Source organism: Microcebus murinus, chromosome 6 (genome assembly GCF_040939455.1).
Source record: "Microcebus murinus isolate Inina chromosome 6, M.murinus_Inina_mat1.0, whole genome shotgun sequence".
NCBI classification, from domain to species: Eukaryota; Metazoa; Chordata; class Mammalia; order Primates; family Cheirogaleidae; genus Microcebus; species Microcebus murinus.
In genome coordinates, this window is record NC_134109.1 from 80,790,469 (window position 1) to 80,800,237 (window position 9,769).

Genomic DNA, 9,769 nt, shown 5'->3' on the forward strand with positions numbered 1-9,769 from the left:
CACCCCAATGTGACCTCCCTGGTGTGTTTATGGACAAGCAAGAAGGTAACTATGAAAAAGGCCCAAGGAAAGGAACACTCCCAGAGTGCACTGCGGAAATGGTGGCAGTGAGAAGAGAGAAGAAAATAGCTTATTGCCAGCAAGGTTATCCCCTTCGAGAGCATCTTGCCTTTGTTCATGCCAGTCTCTGTTCTTGGAAATCCTCCCTCTTTTCATGCCATCCCCATTCCCAAGGTCTTTCTCTTCCTTTAAGGGCTAGCACAATTCGACTCTAAAACCTCTGCCAGCCAGGCCTACTCACTGAACTTTCCTTGGAATCACCTGGAATCTTAACACCTGCACCACTTACGTGGCATGCTGGGAATGTACTGCCGACTACCAACTGTCACTGGTTACCTTTTCGCAAACATATGTCCTGTTCCCTTGAATAGACTGTGAATTACTTGCCAGCACCAGACCTTGTTCTTTGCATCCATAATCCTCAGTACCCAACATGTTGCCATGCACATAGTAGGACCTTAACTTAAATCATTGCTTGATTGAAGGATATCTTAGGGCAGCCAATGTTAGTCCAATGGTTCTCAAACCAGCAGGCAGCAGAATCAACCAGAAGTCTTATTAAAATGGATTACTGGCCCTGACCCTCAGAGTTTATGATTCAGTAAGTCTCTAATAGAACCCAGGAATTTGCATTTGTAACAAGTTTCCAGATGCTGCTGCTGGTCCAGGACTACAGCAGATATGTAGAATCCTTCTCAAATTCTCTTGGCCTCAACCACAGCAGTAAATTTGAGGTATTAGGATGTAGCTAAACTTGAGGTCCAAAATAGTACTAGTCCTGGTCAGAAGTTATGGGAGGGAGATTATGAGGGAGAGGAAGCCAAAAATGCATAATGACTGATAGCAGGAAATCATGATTTGCAATAAAATAATGAGATAATGGCTTCAGGAATTATCCATGCCTTTTAAAACTATTAGGTGACCGGGCCACGGTGGCTCACACCTGTAATCCTAGCTCTCTGGGAGGCTGAGGCGGGCAGATTGCTCAAGGCTAGGAGTTCGAAACCAACCTGAGCAAGAGTGAGACCCCATCTCTACTATAAATAAAAAGAAATTAATTGGCCAACTAATATATAGAAAAAATTAGCCGGTCATGGTGGCCCATGCCTGTAGTTCCAGCTACTTGGGAGGCTGAGGCAGTAGGATTGCTTGAGCCCAGGATTTTGAGGTTGCTGTGAGCTAGGCTGACGCCATGGCACTCTAGCCTGGGCAATAGAGTGAGACTCTGTCCCAAAAAAAAAACAAAACAAAAACAAACTATTAGGTGAAAAGTTGATGAGAACTTTATATGGATGTATCCGGTTACCAACATATGAACTTACTGACTAATCTTTACATCACTAAAGGTGAGTCAACTGAACATAATGTATCTTTTGATGTGATGCAATTGGAAGTACAAAACACCTCCTGAGAAGCCTTCATGTCAAAAAATTGAACTTGGATCTAGTCAAGCATGTGGATCTAACTACCCATCTACCAGAAATATGGGTAGTAGAGGAATATGTTATATGATGACACAAGGATATAATTAACCAAATCCAGGTTGTGGAAAATTCTACATAACCCAGTTTCTTCTATAATTTTTTTTTTTGAGACGGAGTCTCACTTTGTTTCCCAGGCTAGAGTGAGTGCTGTGGTGTCAGCCTAGCTCACAGCAACCTCAATCTCCTGGGCTCAAGCAATCCTCCTGCCTCAACCTCCCCAGTAGCTGGGACTAGAGGCATGCTCCACCATGCCCGGCTAATTTTTTGTATATATATTTTCAGTTGGTCAATTAATTTCTTTCTATTTTTAGTAGAGACAGAGGCTTGCTCTTGCTCAAGCTGGTTTTGAACTCCTGACCTCGAGTAATCCACCCGCCTCAGCCTCCCAGATCTTCTATAAATTGATGTCCAGGAGAGAAGGGGGACCTCTTATAGATTTAAAACTATGTATGAGACTATCTCTTAAATATAATATGTGGTCCTTTTTTGTATCTTGATTCAAACAAACCTGTAAAAAGATGTTTTTTGAGGCCATTGAGGAAATCTAAACACAAACTGGATTTTGTATATTAAGGTTTTAAAAAAAAAATTTTTTTTTGAGACAGAGTCTCACTCTCTTGCCTGGGCTACAGTGCCGTGGCATCAGCCTAGCTCACAGCAACCTCAAACTCCTGGGCTCAAACAATCCTTCTGCCTCAGCCTCCCGAGTAGCTGGGACTACAGGCGTGTGCCACCATGCCTGGCTAATTTTTTCTATATATATTAGTTGGCCAATTAATTTGTTTCTAGTTATAGTAGAGACAGGGTCTCGCTCTTGCTGAGGCTGGTTTCAAACTCCAGACCTCAAGCAATCTGCCCGCCTCGGCCTCCCAGAGTGCTAGGATTACAGGCATGAGCCACCTCGCCAGGTCCTAAAGTACTGTTTTTTTTTTTTTTTTTTTTTTTTTTTTGAGACAGAGTCTCGCTTTCTTGCCTAGGCTAGAGTGAGTGCCATGGCGTCAGCCTAGCTCACAGCAACCTCAAACTCCTGGGCTCAAGCAATCCTCCTGCCTCAGCCTCCCAAGTAGCTGGGACTACAGGCACGAGCCACCATGCCCGGCTGATTTTTATTATATATATTAGTTGGCCAATTAGTTTCTTTCTATTTTTATGGTAGAGACGGGGTCTCGCTCAGGCTGGTTTTGAACTCCTGACCTTGAGCAATCCGCCCGCCTCAGCCTCCCAGAGTGCTAGGATTACAGGCGTGAGCCACTGCGCCCGGCCCTAAAGTACTGTTTTTATTACATCCTATCCACATGACTTATCACTATAGGCATTAAACTTAATCACCAGCTGAAGTAATTTTTGTTAGGTTTGTCCGCTGTAAAGTTACTCTTTTCCCCTGCTTTTCATACTGTACTCTTCGGAAGGAAGTCTCCATATGCACCCTATATGAATGAGGGATGGGGAGTTGCGCTCTACCTCCTTTAGGGTGGGGTAGCTACATAAATTATTTGGAATTCTTCTGCAGAGAGATTGTCTATGCTCCCCATTAACTAATTAATTTAAATATATATAGGCTTTTATACACTGGGTTATAACCAATACTACTTTATTTTGTTGTTCAAATTTTTCCATCTCTCTGGCCAGGCGCAGTGGCTCCTGTGATTGTGATTCTCTGGCCAGACGCAGTGGCACATGTGATTCCAGCACTTTTGGGAAGCCAAGGCAGGAGGATCACTTGAGGCCACCCTGGGCAACATAGCAAGACCCCATCTCTATAAAAGTAAAAAAATTAGCTAGACATGGTAGCACATGCCTGTGCTACTTGGGAAGCTGAGGTGGGTGGATTACTTGAGCCTAGGAGTTCAAGGCTTCAGTGAACTATGATCGTGCTACTTATATTCCACCCTGGGTAACAGAGTGAGACCCTGTCTCAAAAAAGAATTTTTTTTTACCACCTCTCTTATGACATCCCCCCCCAGCCCAACAAGGTCTCCATCTGTCATCCAGACTAGAGAGAGTGCAGTGGTGAGTGGTGTCATCATAGCTCATTGCAACCTCAAACTCCTGGGCTCAAGTGATCTTCCTGGCTCAGCCTCCTGAGTAGCCGGGACTACAGTACCACCTGCACCTGCACCACCTGCACCTGCACCACCATGCCCAGTTAAGTTTTTAAAATTTTTTGTAGAGACAGGACCTCACTATCACTAGGCTGGTCCTGAACTCCTGGGCTAAAGCAGTCCTCCTGCTTCAGCCTCGCAAAGTGCTGGGATTACAGGCATAAGCCACTGCGCCCCGCCTGTGACTTTTAGATATACCTCATCATTATGTGTATGTATGTGTTTCAGTACTTCCTTACCTTCTGGCACTACAAGATGCTTCCAGCTCATCTTATATATTTGTTGCCCTAATCCTAGAATCAGCCTTTTTTTTTTTGAGAACCTTTGGTTCTTTTTATTGGAGATTGGTATATGAAACCAAGATCTAGGTGCTAGTAGCTAATACTCATTGCTACTGGGGTGTCTTGCTTTTAGGCCCTTCTAAACTGACAGAGTAAGTTAATATATGTATGTATACTGTTGTACATATACATATCTATAAATAATTTTATATGTAACAATCTGTATCTATATATGGGTGAGTTTGTGTTTTTTTTTAAAGTCTCTTTGTTGGACATGTAGGCAGGCTAAGGTAAAGAATATCAAAAGAAAATTTAATTTAAAAAATAAATTTTTTGGCCGGGCGTGGTGGCTCACGCCTGTGATCCTAGCACTTTGGGAGGCTGAGGCGGGCGGATTGCTCAAGGTCAGGAGTTCGAAAGCAGCCTGAGCAAGACCCCGTCTCTACCAAAAATAGAAATAAATTAATTGACCAACTAAAAATATATATACAAAAAATTAGCCGGGCATGGTGGCGCATGACTGTAGTTCCAGCTACTCGGGAGGCTGAGGCAGTAGGATTGCTTGAGCCCAGGAGATTGAGGTTGCTGTGAGCCAGGCTGACGCATGGCACTCACTCTAGCCTGGGCAACAAAGTGAGACTCTGTCTCAAAATAAAAATAAAAATAAATAAATAAATAAATAAATTTTTTAAAAAAGAAAAAGTCTCTTTGTTACAGGTACAAATTGTAATATTTACAGCTTAAATTATATGGCTAAGATTTGCTTTTAAAAACTCTAGCAGGCTGGACGTGGTGGGTCATGCCTGTATTCCTAGCACTCTGGGAGGCCGAGGTGGGTGGATTGTTCAAAGTCAGGAATTCAAAACCAGCCTAAGCAAGAGCGAGACCCCCTCTCTACTAAAAATAGAAAGAAATTAATTGGGTCGGGCACAGTAGCTCACACCTGTAATCCTAGCACTCTGGGAGGCCGAGGCAGGTGGATTGCTCAAGGTCAGGAGTTCAAAACCAGCCTGAGCAACAGCGAGACCCCGTCTCTACTATAAAAATAAAAAGAAATTAATTGGCCAACTAATATATATATATATATATATATATATATATATATATATATTAGCCGGGCATGGTGGCTCGTGCCTGTAGTCCCAGCTACTTGGGAGGCTGAGGCAGGAGGATCGATTGAGCCCAGGAGTTTGAGGTTGCTGTGAGCTAGGCTGACGCCACAGCACTCACTCTAGCCTAGGCAAGAAAGCGAGACTCTGTCTCAAAAAAAAAAAAAAAAAAAAGAAATTAATTGGCCAACTAATACATATAGAAAAAATTAGCCGCGCATGGTGGCGCATGCCTGTAGTCCCAGCTACTTGGGAGGCTGAGGCAGAAGGATTGCTTGAGCCCAGGAGTTTGAGGTTGCTGTGAGCTAGGCTGACGCCATGGCACTCACTGTAGCCTAGGCAACAAAGTGAGACTGTCTCAAAAAAAAAAAAAAAAAAGAAAGAAAGAAAGAAAGAAATTAATTGGCCAACTAATATATATAGAAAAAAAGAAATTAGCCGGGCATGGTGGCGCATGCCTCTGTAGTCCCAGCTACTCGGGAGGCTGAGGTAGTAGGACTGAGGCAGTAGGATTGCTTGAGCCCAGGAGTTTGAGGTTGCTGTGAGCTAGGCCAGGTGTGGTGGCTCACGTCTGTGATCCTAGCACTCTGGGAAGCTGAGGCGGGCGGATTGTTTGAGCTCAGGAGTTCAAGACCAGCTTGAGCAAGAGCGAGACCCTGCCTCTACTAAAAAAAATAGAAAGAAATTAGCTGGACAACTAAAAAAAAAAAAAAATATATATATATATATATAAAATTATCCGGGCATGGTGGCACATGCCTATAGTCCCAGCTACTTGGGAGGCTGAGGCAGAAGGATTGCTTGAGCCCAGGAGTTTGAGGTTGCTGTGAGCTAGGCTGATGCCACGGCACTCTAGCTAGGACAACAGTGTGAGACTCTGTCTCAAAAAAAAACCTCTAGCAGAACAACAACAACAAAATGGGACAATGAAACACAATTTGCTAAGATAATCATTGAGGCAGGGTAGGGTGATGGGTACATTGGGGATTCATTATACTATGCTCTCTACTTATGTGTATGTTTGAAATATTCCATAATAAAAAAAAGTTTAAAAAATAGAACCAGAAAAGCCTCACACACCAGACTGCAGTTAAAGAGGATCAAATAGAGAAATACAGCCAACCAGACACAAGTCATTAACACACACGTGCACACACACACACACACACACACACACACACACAGACTTCCTCTCAGGGTCACCCTTAGGTGAAATTTTGAAGAAAACAATTTTTCTTCCATATGTTTGGAACCATTTACCCTTTCAGAAGCCCTAACCTTATTGCTCTCTTCCTACTTCCTAAATCTGCTTTTTTTTTTTTTTTTTTTTTGAGACAGAGTCTCGCTTTGTTGCCCAGGCTAGAGTGAGTGCCGTGGCGTCAGCCTAGCTCACAGCAACCTCAAACTCCTGGGCTCAAGCGATCCTTCTGCCACCATGCCCGGCTAATTTTTTCTATATATATTAGTTGGCCAATTAGTTTCTTTCTATTTATAGTAGAGACGGGGTCTCGCTCTTGCTCAGGCTGGTTTCGAACTCCTGACCTCGAGCAATCAGCCCGCCTCGGCCTCCCAGAGAGCTAGCCTAAATCTGCTTTTGGGAAAGAATCTGATCATTTGAAATTCCCTTGTGTCCAAAAGTCATAGTGTGGTCTCTCCTAGGAATTTACCTTTCTGTGTTATCTTCAGTGGGGCAAAGAATGGCATTGTTTCTGGCTTAGGCATGGAGGAGGGGATTTTGACAGGGACAGCAACAGTCCCCAGAAACCCTGGAATCACACCTATAGGCAATTTCCTACAAGCTCCAAAAGCAGAGATGCTCTGCCTTTTCTAAGTGATAAGGAACACAGTTTGTGGCCTGCCTCATTCCTTCAGTGGAACTTGCTCTTACCTCTTGAGCCAGTAGTTGTGAAAAACAGGTCCTTGGTCACAGGGCCAGTGATACTGCTATGACCCCAAAGCTCACTTTGGTTCCCTTTTGTTCCCTGGGTCCCCCTTCCCTGGGGGTGGAGGGTAGAGGCTTTAAGAGTGCTGGAAGTTGGCAGCAGGGTGTCCTGCCACAATTGGCAATGGTTTTTTTTTTTTTTTTTTTTTTTTTTTTTTTTTTTTGAGACAGAGTCTCGCTTTCTTGCCTAGGCTAGAGTGAGTGCCGTGGGGTCAGCCTAGCTCACAGCAACCTCAAACTCCTGGGCTCAAGTGATCCTCCTGCCTCAGCCTCCCGAGTAGCTGGGACTACAGGCACAAGCCACCATGCCCGGCTGATTTTTATATATATATATATTAGTTGGCCAATTAATTTCTTTCTATTTTTATGGTAGAGACGGGGTCTCGCTCAGGTTGGTTTTGAACTCCTGACCTTGAGCAATCCGCCCGCCTCGGCCTCCCAGAGTGCTAGGATTACAGGCGTGAGCCACCGCGCCCGGCCGGCAATGGTTTTTATTTCCAGGTTTGTCTTTGCCTTCTCTGGATCCTTGGCCTCCTTGGACAATTCTGGTCTTAAAAGGCAGAGGGTGAGCAGAGACTTATTTTACCAGATCAGGGAGATGCTAGGGTGCAACTAGCCCTATCCATAATAAGGGGCTGCCACTGGCCCTTCCTTTTACTCACCCCTCCTCCACCCCTGCTGCCCTTCTCACTCTCCTGGGATAGATCATAGCTGGCTCTGGTTCCGTTCTATGGACAGGAACTCCTGGGACAGCTACTCCCGCATTAGGTCAAATACATTTCCTGTTGATTGGATTAGTTTCCTTCCAAGCAATGCATTTATGGAAGAAAAGGAGCTTTTGCAAGCATGCATTTGCATAGGCAGCCAACCTCCTCCAGTCACACACACAGACACACACACACACGCTTTCTCCCCATCCACCCACAAAGCGTCAGTCACATTTAGAATTTGCACAAATGCACACCCTCCCTCGTACATCACAATGCACACCCTCTCACCCACCTACATATCTCTTCCACAAAAATCACACCTGCTCACATACCCTTAGAAGCACATTCCTCTGCTGTGCCCAGAGAGGAAAGATGGGGGAGAGAGGCAAGGAGAGTGGGTTGTAAGAGCTCAGGAGGCCAAACAGTCTCTGAAAAGTCAGAAGACCAGGACTCCACAGTCCCCTCTGCCCCTGCAAGTAGAAATACTAAGAACTGAAAGGGATTCAGAATCAGAGGCAGAGGAAGCAGGAACTAAGGACTCCCTGCCTCACACAGAAAGTGTGCTGTCCCAGAGTGGACAGGGACGTGTCTCAGGCCAGGAGCTGAGGTGGGAAGTTTGTCAAGGCTGTAAGTGGACAATGCGGGGGCATCCATGACATGCCTGAGAAGCCCATTTGACAGGTGGCAAAGGATGGCCTTTGGGCTGGGATTCCCTGTCAGCTCAGGAAATGGTGGGGAGGGAATGAAGGGAGAAAAGGAGGTAGAAGGCTGGGTTTGGGCTCTGGGTTCAATATCCTCAAGGAAGAGCCTCATTGATACAGCCAGACTCATGAGGAGGAGGCTCCCCTGCACTGGAAACTTGAAGTCCCCTCCAGAGAAAAGAGGAGGAGGGGGAGAGGGCCTTGAGAAGTGACAAGTGCCCCAGTGCAGTCTGGGCAATTATGGCTTCAGCTCCACTTTGTTGTCTACGTGACCTGATCCAACTTAGCCCAGACTCAGTAACTGTGGATTCTGGAAAGGAACACGTCTTTTCCTTTAGGAAAGGATCCCGAGGTCAACCCACAGTGCTCAAGAAAATTGGCAGAGGCTGGGCGAGGTGGCTCACACCTGTAACCCTAGCACCCTGGGAGGTCAGGAGTTCGAGACCAGCCTGAGCAAGAGCGAGACCCTGTCTCTACTAAAAATAGAAAGAAATTAGCCAAACAACTCAAAATAGAAAAAATTAGCTGGGTACGGTGAAGCGTGCTTGTAGTCCCAGCTACCTGGAAGGCTGAGGCAGTAGGATCGCTTGAGCCCAGGAGATTGAGGTTGCTGTGAGCTAGGCTGACGCCACGGCACCCTAGCCCGGGCAACAGAGTGAAAGAAACTCTGTCTCAAAAAAAAAAAAAAGAAAGAAAGAAAATTGGCGGAGAGCTAGTTAAAGGAGACCTCAGGCTCCTGCCATCCAACATGTGACAGTGTCTCTCGAGTCCCTCCCTGTGCTGCCGTGTGGGGGCGCTCCCAGCTGGGCCCGTGCAGACACTGTCAGCGCTGCTGTTGTTATCATTAGTGTAATTAATAAACAAGCGCTGACGGGGCCAAGTGGAGAAGAGGCAGGCCCCTGCTGCTCAGAAGGAGAATCCCTGGAAAGATCCAATGAGGCTGTGCCAATGGGGCTGAGTGGTTACCCTTCTCTCCACCCAAGACCTCTGGAAAGGGCCTTGCGGCGAGGCAGAGGCAAGGGCAAAGGGAGGGGAGCCCTGGTAGGCTTGGTTTGGAACCAGCTCTGCATCTGCCTCACAGGATGTCCGTGGGCATGGCCACCCCCGTGATTACTGGCTGTGGGGCAGGCTCTGAGGCAGTTATTCATTCAATAGGCATCTGCCTGTTTACTTACCGAGTGCCTACTGTGTGCAAGGTGGTCTACTAATAATAGCTAATATGTCATTGGACAATGTGAGGACACAGCCAATTCTCACACCATATCCTGGGGAAAGGGGTAGAAGCAGAGGAAGCAGCTAGGAAGAATGACAGCCGGAAAAGATAGGGACGATTGGACTTTAGCCTGTGTAGTGTAGCAGCGAGTATATACAACAGATAAG